A 14,947-nucleotide genomic window follows, 5' to 3' on the forward strand; every position below is an offset into this window, starting at 1 on the left:
CCATTTCTTCAAAGATCTTGTTTTATCTTTTTTCTGTCCTTTTTACACACCACCCCCCCCCCCCGCCCACTCACTGAGCTCACAATTGTTTTTGAATTTTCCCATGGATTTTAGTTTTCCTTTAAACGTTTTCACCTTTTTGTCTTTCTCTTTCACTAGTGAGCCTTCTGGAAGAATAAAGCCATTAGTTGATACCTCTGTTTCAGCTGCCTAGTATAGCCTTTTAGTTGTACTTAATGATTAACACATAACTTAATTCTTTTTTTTTTTTTTGCTGCACTGAGTGGCATAGGGGAATCTTAAGTTTCCCTACCAGGGATCCAATCCAGGCGCCCTGCAGTAGAAGCAGGGAGTCTTAACTACTGGCCTGCCAGGGAGGTCGATTTGAGCAGTAGCACATGTAATCTGCATTTGCTGTAAGACTCTCATGATGGAGATTGTCTGTTTTGTCTTTCAGTGACCTTTATTTATTTAAAAATCCATGTTCAACAAATATAATACAGCATAGGAAAAATTGTCCTCCTTTAGGATCTGGTATATTTCCTCCTTTTTGATAGCTCTATGATACGTATTCTGTTTTTCTTTTTGTTCTGGCTGTCATGCAGTCCACAACCAAATCTGGTCTTTAGTTACATCAGTTGTGTTAATTTGATTATTAGTATATTTGTTCTCTTCTCCTCGTCCTTTGGAGTTTAGGACTTCACCTCTTATCTCTGTTTCTCTGCGTGTTGATTTCATTCTCTCATACTACAGACTCTCTACTTCATGAGGCTGGAACCATGACTGCTGGCAGCTCTTGGCTCTCATCTTCTAGCCCCTTCTACCAGAAGAAGGGGCTGTCTTGAAGAATCCTGGGAAGGACTCTGATTGGCCTGTCTTGGATCATGTACCACCATCCCTGTGGCTGGAGTGGGGAGGGTACTAAGAATGACAACCCTCACTAGAACTACATAGTTGGAGTCAGGGGTAAGAGCAGTTTCCCTGAATCAGGGGGATGTCCCTCATACTGGCTTTCAATGTTCATTTTTCGATTTTCTTATTGTTACACTGTAGGTACTTTACTTGTAGTCTGCCTCAAATCCTTTTCTGAAAAAAATTCAGGTATAAATAAGTAAAATATCACAAACTCCTATATGGTCATTCTTCATTACATTTGACTGCTAAAATGTCTGTCACTCTATTGATTTTTTTGCTTTTAGCTTCACATGGCCAAATCCAAAACTTTCTTTTCTGTTTCCATTAAACTTAATCTACCTTCAGCATTTTAAACTGATCAGTTTATCTTTTTTGCAACTTTCTTTATTCATGACTTCTGAGAAACTGTTTTCTTCTTTTACCTCTTTAAACATAACCTTTTGGATTCCTATTTAGCATTATTTGTTTACTTCTTGAAGAAAATTTTAAGTTTACATGGTTACTTTTCTGGCCTATTTATTTGATTACCTCACCCTATGTAAATTCATGCATGGATACAGATGCCTCTAGGGATCACTTAGCACCTGACAGTTCTAGCCTTCAGATCCGTATTTGCAGTTGCCTTCTGGACTTCCCTGGTGGCTCAGACAGTAAAGCGTCTGTCTGCAATGCGGGAGACCCGGGTTCGATCCCTGGGTTGGGAAGATCCCCTGGAGAAGGAAATGGCAATCCACTCCAGGACTATTGCCTGGAAAATCCCATGGACAGAGGAGCCTGGTAGGCTACAGTCCATGGGGTCGCAAAGAGTCGGACACAACTGAGCCACTTCACTTCACTTCGCTTCTGGATATCTATGTTTAGGTATCCTGCTGCTGCTACTGCTAAGTCCCTTCAGTCGTGTCCGACTCTGTGCGACCCCATAGATGGCAGCCCACCCGGCTCTCCCGTCCCTGGGATTCTCCAGGCAAGAACACTGGAGTGGGTTGCCATTTCCTTCTCCAGTGCATGAAAGTGAAACGTGAAAGTGAAGTCGCTCAGTCGTGTCTGACTCTTAGCGACCCCATGGACTGCAGCCTACCAGGCTCCTCCGTGCATGGGATTTTCCAGGCAAGAGTACTGGAGTGGATGCCACTGTATCCTAGGCATCTTAAATTTAATTTCTCTACTTCTGTAGTCACTGACATAACCTAAGCCCTAATTTTTTGTCTAGATGATATATTTGACATGACTCAAAATATATAAAAAAGATATTCAGTAAAAATTCTTTCCCCTAAACCTATTATTTGTCCAGTTTTGCTTTCTGTCTTTCTCTGTTGTTAACTAGCTTTTAATTCATTTCTTAGTTTCTTTATGTATGTACCTATTTATGCATATATGGACTCTCTTGTTTTCTACAAAAATGTAGCATATTACACATTCTTAGAGTGAACTTCTTTTTTCTCTTTACCTCCCTCCTTTCAGTAGAGTCTCCTCCCCTCCACCCATATCTCAAGATTATTGCCTCTAAAGCAAATATGATTGTTATTTCCCATCTTCCTATAGTGTTACTTAACTGTTGGTGCAACAAAGATTTCTTTTCAGGTTCACAGTATTTTCACTATCACATGTAATTTCTGCACAAGATATAGCTGAGTAAACACCCCTCCTCCCACCACAACAATAAAAATTTAGTTCTTTATGTGTGTGTGTGTATATAGTAGGCTCAGATATTTATGGTGATATATAGCTCTAGAGACAAGTAGAAATTACAGCTGCCCTAACATGGTATGAAATTTTCTTTTCCCGTCTGTATTGTCCCTACCCCTCCTCTTGTTTACTTTCTGCACTGTCTTCCCATAGCCATGAATAGATAGGTAATGATTACTCCAAAGGATTACTTTCTACATGCCGTTCTCAGATGCTGCCAGTGCTTTTCTGTTCTCTTAAGTCCCAAAGCCCAGAGTATTTGTTGTCTTCTAACTTCAAAAATTTTGCTCTTAGTGTAGTGCACATGTGCTCATTGTTGATAATTGGGGAAAGAAAGATAAGTAGAAAAAAATCCACAATCTGATGCTGAGATATCAAGGTGGTATAGTAGTAGTGTTAAGATCATGGGCTTTGGAGTCAAGTGGACTCAATTTATGTTTGGGCAAGTTTATCTTCTAAGCTTCAGTTTCCTCATGTGTGAAATACCACGAAGCTCTAATAATAGTGTCAGGTACTGTCAGGTGCTTGTATAGAGGAATATTTTCACCCTCTCAACAGGACAAAATATAGGCACTATTTTAATGAGTTTTTTTTTTTTTGTTTTAATGATGAGGCAACTTAAGGCATAGAAAGGTTTAATGATTTGTTCAGGGTCACGTAAAAGTGGGCAAGCCAAGTTTTGAACCCTGGACACTCTAGAGATGATGTGGTTAAGCACTGTACTTCAGATTATAGTTCAAGCAAGTAGCTGCAGGTGTTAATAGATAAGTGTATGTAAATATCTTTATCTTGATGTTATTTTAGAATACAAGGTGAAATAACATCAATGTGATGGGATTAGGGTGTATGTTATCAGCTATCAGTACACTGTTCTCTCATGTTTGGATCTTTTGTGTGATTTCATTACTTTCTGCTATTGTATATGTATGTTTTAACCCCCTGAGTTCCTACCATATTCCTTTTGTCTTTAAAATTATAGTTTCATGTTACTTAAGACTTTCCAGAAGTTTTTTTTTTTTTTTTAATCTTCACTTCTTTGGCAACATGCAATTAATGTTTATGGATAGATGACTGCTTTTGGCAACTGACTTTTGGGGGAAGTGCTAGTTTTATTTTTTCCCAAACACACTCCGTTTCTTTGATATATGGATATGTATGTCAAAACATATTTCTTTTGTCATTTGTACAAATAGTTGTGCATTATAAGCCATAAAAGGATTGATATTTTATTCATATTCAAACAGATTCCTAATTTCTTTGGACCAACACTATGCATTTTAATTTACTTTTCTCACTTGTGTGTGTTTGTGTGTAGGATTATCATAACTTAATTTTTATTGCGTTAAAAAATATTTATTTATTTGGCTGTGCTGGGTCTTCATTGGTGCCCATTGGCTTTCTCTAGTTGCAGTTGCTGTGGTTTCTCCTGTTGTGGGGCACAGGCTCTAGGTGCATGGACTTAAGTAGTTGTGATGCTTGGGCTCAGTAGTTGTGGTACTTGGGCTTAGTTGACCTGAGGCATGTGGAATCTTCCTGGTTCAGGGATCAAACCTGTGATCCCTGGGGAGATGCAGGATCTCCCCTGCATTTGGCAGGCAGATTCTTAACCACTGAATCACAATGGAAGTCCTGTAACTTTAACTTACTTTTTATTGTAAGATCTTTGTTGCAAAGTAAGAGGGTGAACTACCCACTTAAAATAATCAAGTGAGTATCTATGTATTTAGTGATCAAGCTTTAATAAATAGGGCATTGCCCATACCTTTGACTCCTGTGTGACTCTCTCTGAGTGCATTCCTCTCTTCATCAGAAGGAAACACTTTACTGAATTTTGTATTGTTCTTTTCTCAGTTTTATTTCTAAACAGTATTTTGTTTAGTTGTGGCTGTTTTGAACTTCCTGTAAATGGAGTAATGCTGTATTGATATATTTGATTCACAGTACTTCTCTGAGATGCATCAGTTTGATGAATATACCTATAGTTTATTCATTTTCTTTGTTCTATAATATTTCAGTATGTGAATACACCACCATCTATTCTCTTGTTGATGTATCTGTAGGTTTTTGTCAGTGTTGTGCAGTTTATGAACACTTCTGTGAATGTACTTGTACACCTGTAGGAATTTAGCTCACAACTGATCAAACTGCTGGGATTGCTCCAAAAAGGGTCATAAAATCAATTTAGCAGGGAGCAACCAGCATTAAAAAATTAGGACAGAAAAAAAATTGACAGTGCATTTTCAGTGTCTTGTGTGTGTGTGTGTGTGTGTACAGAATTGCAATGAAAAGTGTATTTCTTAGAGTGGTTCATGATCAGGAAGGCTCGAGAAATAATTACTCTAGGATATGTCCTAGAGGTGGAGTTGGTAGGTTGTTAGGAAGGCCACTCCTTTTCCAGAAGTGGTTACTTCACTTCACTTTCCCATCAGTGCATGGCTTCTTCCCTCAGCATCCTTAGTGCAGTGCTTCGTATGTCAGTCTTCTTAAATTTAGTCATTTTGTTAGTCCCATTGTGATTTTTACTTTAATTCCCTGATAATAATGATGGTAAAACCCCTTTTTGTATACTTATAGGCCATGTAGATTTTCTGACTTGTGACTTGGAGATGGCTTCTCTGGGTTAGTGGGGTTTTTTTTTTTTTAATTCTTTTAATAAAAAGTTTTTAATTTCAGTGTAGTCAGAATTTTCAGGTGGGTTTTTTTGGTTGTGTTTCTGTTCTTTTTTCTTTTTATGGTTAATGTTTTTTTGCAACTTGTTAAATCTTGTCCTAACTTGAGGTCATGAAATGATTTTCCTATAAAGGAATTTTTTTTTTTTAACTGCTTTTTACATTTTGGTCTATAACCAACCCATCTGGATTTGATTTCATGTATAGAATAAAATAGGGCAAAAACATTTTATGTACATTATTTATGTATTTTATATAAATTATATACATAATATATATTACATATTATATTAAGTAGGAGCATCCAGTTACTTTAACACCTTTCATTCTTATTTTACTGTACGGTGCCACCATGTCATGAATCAGCCCTTCATATATGTGTAGATTGCTTTTTGGACTTGCTGTTCTGTACTTTCATCTTTGTGCCAATGGCCAGTTTTAAAATCGCTCTAGCTTTTTAAAATCTGGACATGAGATATCAAATAAAATGATCATTGATATTTCCTTCTCAAATAAAATGAGCATTGGTAGTTGCCTCTTGTTTTTGTCTTATTTTTATTATCTTACCTGTTGCTCTTTGCATTTGATTACCATTTAGAATCATATTGTTCCATGAAAAATCGATTTGGTGTTTTGATTAGCTTTGCATTCATTCTGTAAATCAGTTTGTGACATCTGTTTACAGTTTTTAATCTTTGAGTCATGAACATAGTGGTCTCCAATTGTTAGGTTTTCTTTTTTAATTCTGGTGAAATGTATACAACATAAAATTGATCATTAGCCATTTTTGAGTATGCGAATCAGTGGCATTAAATACATTCATAATGTTGTATAACCATCACCAGTATCTATTTCCAGAACTTTTTCATCATTCCAAATGGAAAGTACCCATTAAAGTAGAACTCCCCATTCCACCCTCTCCCTAGGCCCTGGTAACTTCTAATATTCTACTTTCTGTCTTTATGATATTTATCTGCTATCTATACCTCATTTAAGTATGATCATGCAATATTTGTCCTTTGTATTTAGCTTATTTCACATAGTTTTATTAAAACTTTTAACAGCATGTTGTACATGTGTCAGAATTTTCTTTTTATGGCTGAATAATATTCCATCATGTGTATGCATCACATTAAAAAAAATAATAATTATTTATTTTTGGCTATGTTGGGCCTTTGTTGCTGCATGGGCTTTTCTCTAGTTGCAGTTAGCAGAGGCTACTCTCTCCTTGCCATGCCTGCGTTTCTCATTATGGCGGGTTCTCTCTCTCTCTGGAGCACAGGCTCTAGGGCTTGCTAGCTTCAGTAGTTGTGATTCCCAGGCTGTGGATCACAGACTCAGTACTTGTGGTGCATGGGCTTAGTTGCTCTGTGGCATGTGGGATCTTCCTGGATCAGGGATTGAACCTGAGTCTCCTGCATTTGGCAGGCAGTTTCTTTACCACTGAGCCATCAGGGAAGTCTCACATTTTGTTTATCCATTCATGTTTTGATAGACAGTTGGATTGTTTCAACCTTTTGACTACTGTGAATGATGCTACTGTGAACATTGATGTACATGTATCTATTTGAGTCCCTCTTTTAAGTTTTTTTTCAGGTATATATTAGTGAAATTGCTGGATTATGTGATAATTCTGTGTTCAGCATTTTGAGGAACTGCCAAAATGTTTTTCACAGTGACTGTACTATTTTATGTTCCTATTGGAAACACATGAGAGTTCTAGTTTCTCCATACCCCTTCCAGCTCATTATTTTGATAAGAGCTATGTTAATGGTGTGAAGTGGTATCTCCTTGTGGTTTTGATTTGTATTTCCACACTGACTAATAACGCTGAGCATCTTTTCCTGTGCTTTTTGGCTATTTGTAAATCTTTGGAGGATTTGCCTATTCAGTTCTTTGCCCATTTTGTAACTGGGCTGTTTGTCTTTTTGTTGTTGAGTTGTAAGAGGTTTTTGTTTACTTTTTGATCTAGACTCTTATCAGATACATGATTTACAAATATTTTCTCCTGTGGGTTTGTTCACTCTTAATGATAGTGTTCTTAGATGCACAGAAGTTTTAATTTTGATAATGTTCAGCTTTTTTATTCTCGATGCTTGTGCTTTCCATGTCATGTCCAAGAAATCATTGCCAAATCCAGTATCACAAAGATTTCCCTTACATTTTCTCTTTTAAGTGTTTTTTAACCCTTACATTATTTAGGATTTGATCCATTTTGAGTTAATCTTTGTATACGTTATAGTTAGGTTTCAGCTTTATTGTTTGCATGTGGGTATCTACTTTTCCTTGCATCATTTGTTGAAAAGGTGCTTTTCCCCTCTATTGAATGGCTTGGCTTCTTTATCAAAAGTCATTTGACCATGTATGCAAGGATTTAGAGCTTCCCAGGTGGCTCAGTGAATAAAGAAGCCACCTGCAATGCAGGAGACACAGGAGATGTGGATTTGATCCCTGGTCAGGAAGATCCCCTGGAGGAGGGCATGGCAACCCTTTCCAGTATTCTTGCCTGGAGAACCCCATGGACAGAGGAGACTGGCAGGCCCCAGTCCATAGGGTTGCAGTGAGTTGAGCACATGCATTCAAGGATTTATTTCCGGGCTCTCTGTTCTTTTCCATTGTTTCATACGTCTGCCTTTATGCCTGTGCAGACAACTTTGGTTACTGTAGCTTTGTAGTCTGTTTTGAAATGTGGAAATGTAAGTCCTCTGACTTTGTTCTTCATTTTCATGATTTTAGTGTTGATTCAGGGTGCCTTGAGATTTTAAATGAATTTTAGGAATTATTTCTGTTTCTTTGTAAAATGTTCTTGGGATTTTGGTAGCAATTGTACGGAATCTGTAGATCACTTTGGATAGTGAATGCATCTTAACAACATTCTTCCAATCCATAAACTTAAATTGTGTCATCTTTAATATTTTTTAGCAGCATTATGTAGTTTTAAGTGTACAAGTTCTTTGTCTCTGGATAAGTTTATTCTCAAAGTTTTCTTTTCTTTTTTTATGCTCTTATAAATGCAATTAATTGTTTCCTTAATTTCATTTTTGGATTGTTCCTTTATAGTTAGACAGTTCATTTCACTTCATTCTTTTTCAAAATTGTTTTGGCTGTCTAGTTTCTTTACACTGTTGAGTTTAAATTTAATTATATATATATATGAGTAACCTGTCTTTGTCCAAAATCTTGCTAGAATTTTGATAGGATACTGTTAAACTGAATATCAATTTGTGGAGAACTGGCACCTTTACTATGTTGAATTTTCTAATCTGTGAATATTCTGTGTCTTTCCATTTATTTATGTCATCTTGTTTATTCTGTTCAGTTTTGTATAATTTTCAGCCAAAGTCCTGTGCACATTTTGTGGATTCATACCCTAAGTATTTAATTTTGAGGGAAGCAATTTATATAGTGTTGTATGTTTAATTTTCATGTCCATGTATTTATTGGTGTATTTGTGCATGCTCAGTCATGTCCGACTCTGCGACTCCCTGCACTGTAGCCTGCCAGGCTCCTCTATCCATGGAGTTTTCCAGGCAAGAATACTGGAGTGGGTTGCTGTTTCTTCACCAGGGGATCTTCCTGACCCAGGGATCAAACCCTCATCTCTTGTATCTCCTGCATTGACAGGCAGATTCTTAATCACTGCACTTCTTGGGAAGCCCATTTATTGGTAGTATATGGAAATAACAATTGATTTTTATGTTTATCTTGCATCCTACAACCTTGTTGCCTTCACTTACTCTGGGAGTTTTGTTAGAGTGATAATTGTGTCATCTACAAATAAGATTATTTTTATTTCTTCCTTCTTAATTTATGTGCCTGTTATGCTTGCATAATTGTTTCAGCACCATGTTGATTAAGACTGATGAGACTGGATGTACTTTTTTCTGACCTCAGAGGCATTGTATTTTTTTTAAGGATTTTTGTGTCTGTTCATGAGTTCTGTTATCTGTAGTTTTACTCTTTGTCTAGTTTGGGTATTGGAGTAAAAGTGCCTTTATAAAATGAGTTGGCGAATGCTCCCTTATTTTCTATTTTCTGAAAGAGGTTGCATAAAATTGATGTTAATTCTTCTTTAAACATTTTAGACAGTTCTCCTTTGAAACTATCTGGATTGTCTTCTTTTTCTTTTTGGGATAGTTTTTTTAAGTTAAAATACAAGACTATTCAAATTGCCAGTTTTCTGATTGGTGAGTTGGAGTAGTTTGTTTTTCCAATAAGGGAATCCATTTTGTCTGAGCTGTGACACTTATGTGTGTGATGTTATTGGTAGCATTCCCTTATCCTTTTGATGTCTACAGGATTTGTACTGATAGCCCCTGTCTCATTCCTCATATTTGTCAAGTGTTGATAGATTTATCAATTTTTTGATCTTTTAAAAGGACTGTCTAGTTTTGTTGATTTTCTTCTTTTTTTTTTAAACTTCACTGATTTCTGCTCTATATTTTATTTTTTGCTTCCTTTTTCTTGCTTTGGGTTTTTGTTTCCTGAGATAGAATTTTAGATTACTCTTGATTTGAGACTTTTCTACTTTCCTGTGCATTGTTGCAACTTTCCCTCTTAGTGCTGGGTTAGCTATGTTCCTGAAGTTTTGAAATGTGACAATTTTCATTCAGTTGACTACTTTTAAAAATTTTCCTTAAGGGTTTTACTGTTTTATTTTCTGTTTTTTGGAGGCTTTTTCTTTTATTACTGTGCCATGTCTTTCTGGCCTCTGTGGTTTCTGATGAGAAATCGGTGCTCATTCATATTGGGTTTTCCCTACATAGACATTTTGTATGTCTTCAGTGTGTTACATATGTTTAAAAAGATTATTTATTTACTTTTGGCTGTGCTGCCTTTGTTGCTGTGCAGACTTTTATCTAGTTACAGCGAAGCTTCTCATTGCAGTGGCTTCTCTGTGGAGCACAGGCTCTAAGGGTGCATGGGGTTTAGTAGTTATGGCTTGTGGGCTGAGAATTTTTGGCTCCTGGGCTCTGGAGCACCGGCTTAGTAGTTGTGGCACGGGAGCTTACTTGCTCTGTGGCATGTGGGATTTTCTCAGATTAGGGATCAAACTCATGTTTCCTGCATTGTCAGGCAGATCTTTACCACTGAACTATCGGGGAAGCCTTGTAGATATATGTTTTTTGTTTTTGTATTTTACAAATTGAAGTTTTGTGGCAATTCTTGTCCTAGCAGACAAGCTTATCTGTGCCTTAAAAAAAAAAAAAAATTTACATATGGCTGTGTTGGTCTTCTTTGCTGCGGGAGCTTTTCTCCAGTTGAGGCAAGCAGGGGCTACCTCTTGAGTTGTGGCGTGCCGGTTTCTCATTGTGGTGGCTTTTTTTATTGCAGAGCACAGGCTGAATACTAGTGGAGCATGGGCTTACTTGCTCTGTGGCATGTGGGATCTTCTTGGAATAGGGATCAAGCCCATGTCTCCTGCATTAGCAGGAGGATTCTGTACCACTGAGCCACCAAGAAAGCCCTTTTTTTGCCATTTTTCTAATAACATTTGCTCACTTCATGTCTCTGTGTCACAGTTTGGTAAATGCAATATTTTAAACTTTATCATATTTGTCATGGTGATTTGTAATCAGTGATCTTTGATGTTACTGTTATGACTTGCTGAAGACTCAGGTGATTAACATTTTTTTAGCAGTAAAGCATCTATGTGTATATATATATATACACACACACATATAAAATTTGGTCTTGCTGTGTGATATGCAGAATCTTAGTTCCTCACCCAGGAAACTGGTTGAACCTGCACTCCCTCCATTGGGAGTGCGGAGTCTTAATCACTGGATGGCTGGGGAAGTGCCAGCAATAAAGCATTTTTTATTCAGTCATATACATTGTCTTTTTTCTTTTTTTAAGAGATAATGGTGTTGAATACTTAATAGACTCCAGGATAGTGTAAACATAACTTTTATATGTGCTTGGAAACCAGAAAAATCATGTTATCCTTGTATTGCAGTACTCTTGAACCAGAGTCAAAGTATCTCTGGGGTATGCCTGTAAGTATGTTTCTTCTCTTGGTGCTTTCTGGATATTTTCCTTCTCTTTAGATTTCATAAATTTACTTAGAATTTGTTCAGTTGTGAATGTCCTTGGGAATATCCTGTTTGAGGTTTGGTCAGTTTCTTAAACCTGTAGTTTTATAAAGTCTTGCCAGATTTGGGAATTTTTCAGTTATTATTTATTTGAGGACTTTTTTAGTTCTGCCTTATTTCTCCTGTCCTTCCTGAGACATTGATGACGTGAATGTCAGGTTTTTTTTCTTGTAGTCCCAAGGATGCATGAGGCTCTTTTTTTTTTTCTTTTTCAGTCTGTTTTCTGTCTCTTGTTTACATTGAGTAACTTGTTTGTAGTATTTCCCAGTTCACTGATTCTTTTCCTCTTTTTTTTTTTTCATTCTTAAAGTCAACCAGTGAGCTGTTTGTTTTTCTTCTTATACTTCACTGTTCTGAAATTTGTATTTGGTTCTTCCTTATATCTTCGATTTTTTGCTTAAGTTTTCATTTCTGTGTTCATAATTGTGTGTTGAATAATATTTATCAGGGCTGCTTTAAAATCTTCATCAGATAATTTCTAGACAATATATGCAGTTGTCTATAGTTGTTAGACAATAATAACATCTCTATCATGTTAAAATTACAAACATATGGGAATTCCCTGGAGGTCCAGTGGTTAGGATTCTGCACTCCCACTGTCAAGGGTATAGGTTCAATACTTAGTTGGGGAACTAAGATCCCAGAAGCCTCATGGTGTGGCCAAAAAACAAAACAAGCAAACAAATTTAAAACATCTTAGTGTTGACTTTTGATTGAAACTTGATCAGTTTTATATTATGTTAAGGGGCTTTACATCTTTTATAAATCTGTTTTAACTGGCTTTCTGTGACACTTGTCTGACAGAGGAGGAGTATGGACACCATATCCTTATGCCAGGTAGGGATAAAGTTCAAGTTTCCTACTTGGCCCCTGTTGACATTTGAGGGAAACTACCTATTAATGTCAAGCAAAGTTGGAAGTTATGGATCTATACTTGATCTCCACAATGCATGTGGCCTCATTTGACACTTTGTGTTGGTGGGAGTCTTGACTCAACCCTAGACTTTCGCTGATGCCATACCAGGGAGCTTCCCTGGTAGCTCAGCTGATAAAGAATCCGTCTGCAATGCTGGAGACCCTGGTTCAATTCCTGGGTTGGGAAGGTCCCCTGGAGAAGGGATAGGTCACCCACTCCAGTATTCTTGGGCTTCCCTGGTGGCTCAGCTGGTAAGAATATGCCTGCAACATGGGAGACCTGGGTTCAATCCCTGGGTTGGGAAGATCCCCTGGAGAAGGGAATGGCTACCCACTCCAGTATTCTGGCCTGGAGAAGTCCCTGGATTGTATAGTCCATGCGGTTGCAAAGGTTCTGACAGGACTGAGTGACTTTCACTTTCAATTCATTTGCTCATTAATGAATGGAGGTTGAAGTCCAGGCTTCCCATGTTGTCTGCATTGATAGCATGGGGAAAGGTGGTCATTACCTGCCAGCAAGGATGAAAGTCCTGATTCCCTACTTGCTATGCTCTTTCACTACCCCATTGGGAATCTTGAGATGATTTAGTCTCACAAAGGTGGATATCTAGGTTCATTCCCCAATTGATCATTGCAGAAATGGGTGGGGTCAGTTTTTTTCTCTGGTGGTGCGCTGGAGTAGAGCAGCTACTGTCTAAAAGTTTTCTTTTTATCTTTTGTGTCCTCTTCTTGGTCCTTTCTCTGGACCAAGCTTTTTGTCAGGATCTTTTTTGGCCTCTACTTAGTGTGCTTGTAGGTAATCATAGAACCATTCAACTTCAGCTTCTTTGGCATTAGTGGTTGGGGCATAGATTTCTGTTACTGAGATACTGAATGATTCGCCTTGAAAATGAACAAAGATTATTCTGTCATTTTTGAGATTGCACCCAAGTACTGCATTTCAGATAATGACCTACAAAAACCTTCTAGAACTAACACCAAAAAAAGATGTCCTTTTCATCATAGGGGGCTGGTATGCAAAAGTAAGAAATCAAGAGATACCTAGGGTAACAGGCAAGTTTGGCCTTGGAGTACAGAATGAAGCAGGGCAAAGGCTAACAGAGTTTTGCCAAGAGAATGCACTGGTCATAGCAAACACCCTCTTCCAACAACACAAGAGACGACTCTAAACATGGGTACCATCAGGTGGTCAATACCAAAGTCAGATTGATTATATTCTTTGCAGCCAAAGATGGAGAAGCTCTATACAGTCAGCAAAAACAAGACCGGGAGCTGACTGTGGCTCAGATCATGAACTTGTTGCCAAATTCAGACTTAAATTGAGGACGTAGGGAAAACCACTAGACCATTCAGATATGACCTAAATCAGATCCCTTACAGTTATACAGTGGAAGTGACAAATAGATTCAAGGGATTAAATCTTGATAGACAGTGCCTGAAGAACTATGGACGGAGGTTCCAGACATTGTACAGGAAGCACGGATCAAGACCATCCCCAAGAAAAAGAAATGCAAAAAGGCAAAATTGTTATCTGAAGAGGCCTTACAAATAGCTGAGAAAAGAAGAGAAGCAAAAGGCAAAGGAGAAAAGGAAAGATGTTACCCATCTGAATGCTGAATGCAGAGTTCCAGTGAAAAACAAGGAGAGATAAGAAAGCCTTCCGCAATAAACAATGCAAAGAAATAGAGGAAAACAATAGAATAGAAAAGTCTAGAGATCTCTTCAAGAAAAGAGATAACCAAGTCTAAAGGTACCAAGGGAACATTTCATGCAAAGATAGGCATAATAAAGGGCAGAAACCGTATAGACTTAACAGAAGCAGAAGGTATTAAGAAAAGGTAGCAAGAATACACAGAAGAACTATACAAAGAAAATCTTAATGACTCAGATAAACATGATGGTGTGATCACTCACCTAGAGCCAGACATCCTAGAATGTGAAGTCAAGTGGGCCTTAGGAAGCATCACTATGAACAAAGCTAGTGGAGGTGATGAAATTCCAGCTGAGCTATTTCAAATCCTTGAAGATGAATCTGTGAAAGTGCTGCACTCAATATGCCAGCAAATTTGGAAAACTCAGCAGTGGTCACAGAACTGAAAAAGGTCAGTTTTCATCCCAGTCCTAAAGAAGGGCAGTGCCAAAGATTGTTCAGACTACCACACAGTTGCATTCATATCACACTCTAGCAAAGTAAGGCTCAAAATTCTCCGAGCGAGGCTTCAACAGTACATGAACCGAGAACTTCCAGATGTTCAAGCTGGATTTAGAAAAGGCAGAGGAACCAGAGAGTGAAAAAGTTCGCTTAAAACTCAGCATTAAAAAAATGAAGATCGTGGCATCTGGTTCCATCCCTTTATGGCAAATAGGTGGGGAAACAGGGAAAGTATATTTTCTTGGGCTCCAAAATCACTGCAGATGGTGACTGCAGCCATGAAATATAAGATGCTTGCTCCTTGGAAGAAAAGCTATTTCCAACCTAGACAGCATATTAAAAAGCAGAGACATTACTTTTCTGACAAAGGTCTGTCTAATCAAAGCTATGGTTTTTCCAGTGGTCATGTATGGATGTGAGAATTGGACTGTAAAGAAAGCGGAATGCCGAAGAATTGATACTTTTGTTGGAGAAGACTCTTCAGAGTCCCTGCAAAGAGATCAAACCAGTCAAAC

At 37.7% G+C, this 14,947-nt stretch overlaps 1 protein-coding gene across 11 annotated transcripts in view; it reads left to right on the forward strand.

The window, feature by feature from the left end:
• Window positions 1-14,947, forward strand: part of MLLT10 (myeloid/lymphoid or mixed-lineage leukemia; translocated to, 10) — a 213,050-nt gene that overhangs the window by 14,514 nt on the left and 183,589 nt on the right. Inside the window, exon 1 of one of the 11 annotated variants that reach the window (XR_001918992.1) lies at window positions 787-966. The exons of the other annotated variants lie outside the window; for them this stretch is intronic. The gene's annotated coding sequence lies outside the window, so the exon portion shown is untranslated. Of the gene's footprint in view, window positions 1-786; window positions 967-14,947 lie in introns of those variants that run through there. 11 annotated transcript variants of the gene reach the window in all.

Source organism: Capra hircus, chromosome 13 (assembly GCF_001704415.2).
Source record: "Capra hircus breed San Clemente chromosome 13, ASM170441v1, whole genome shotgun sequence".
Classification (NCBI taxonomy): Eukaryota; Metazoa; Chordata; class Mammalia; order Artiodactyla; family Bovidae; genus Capra; species Capra hircus.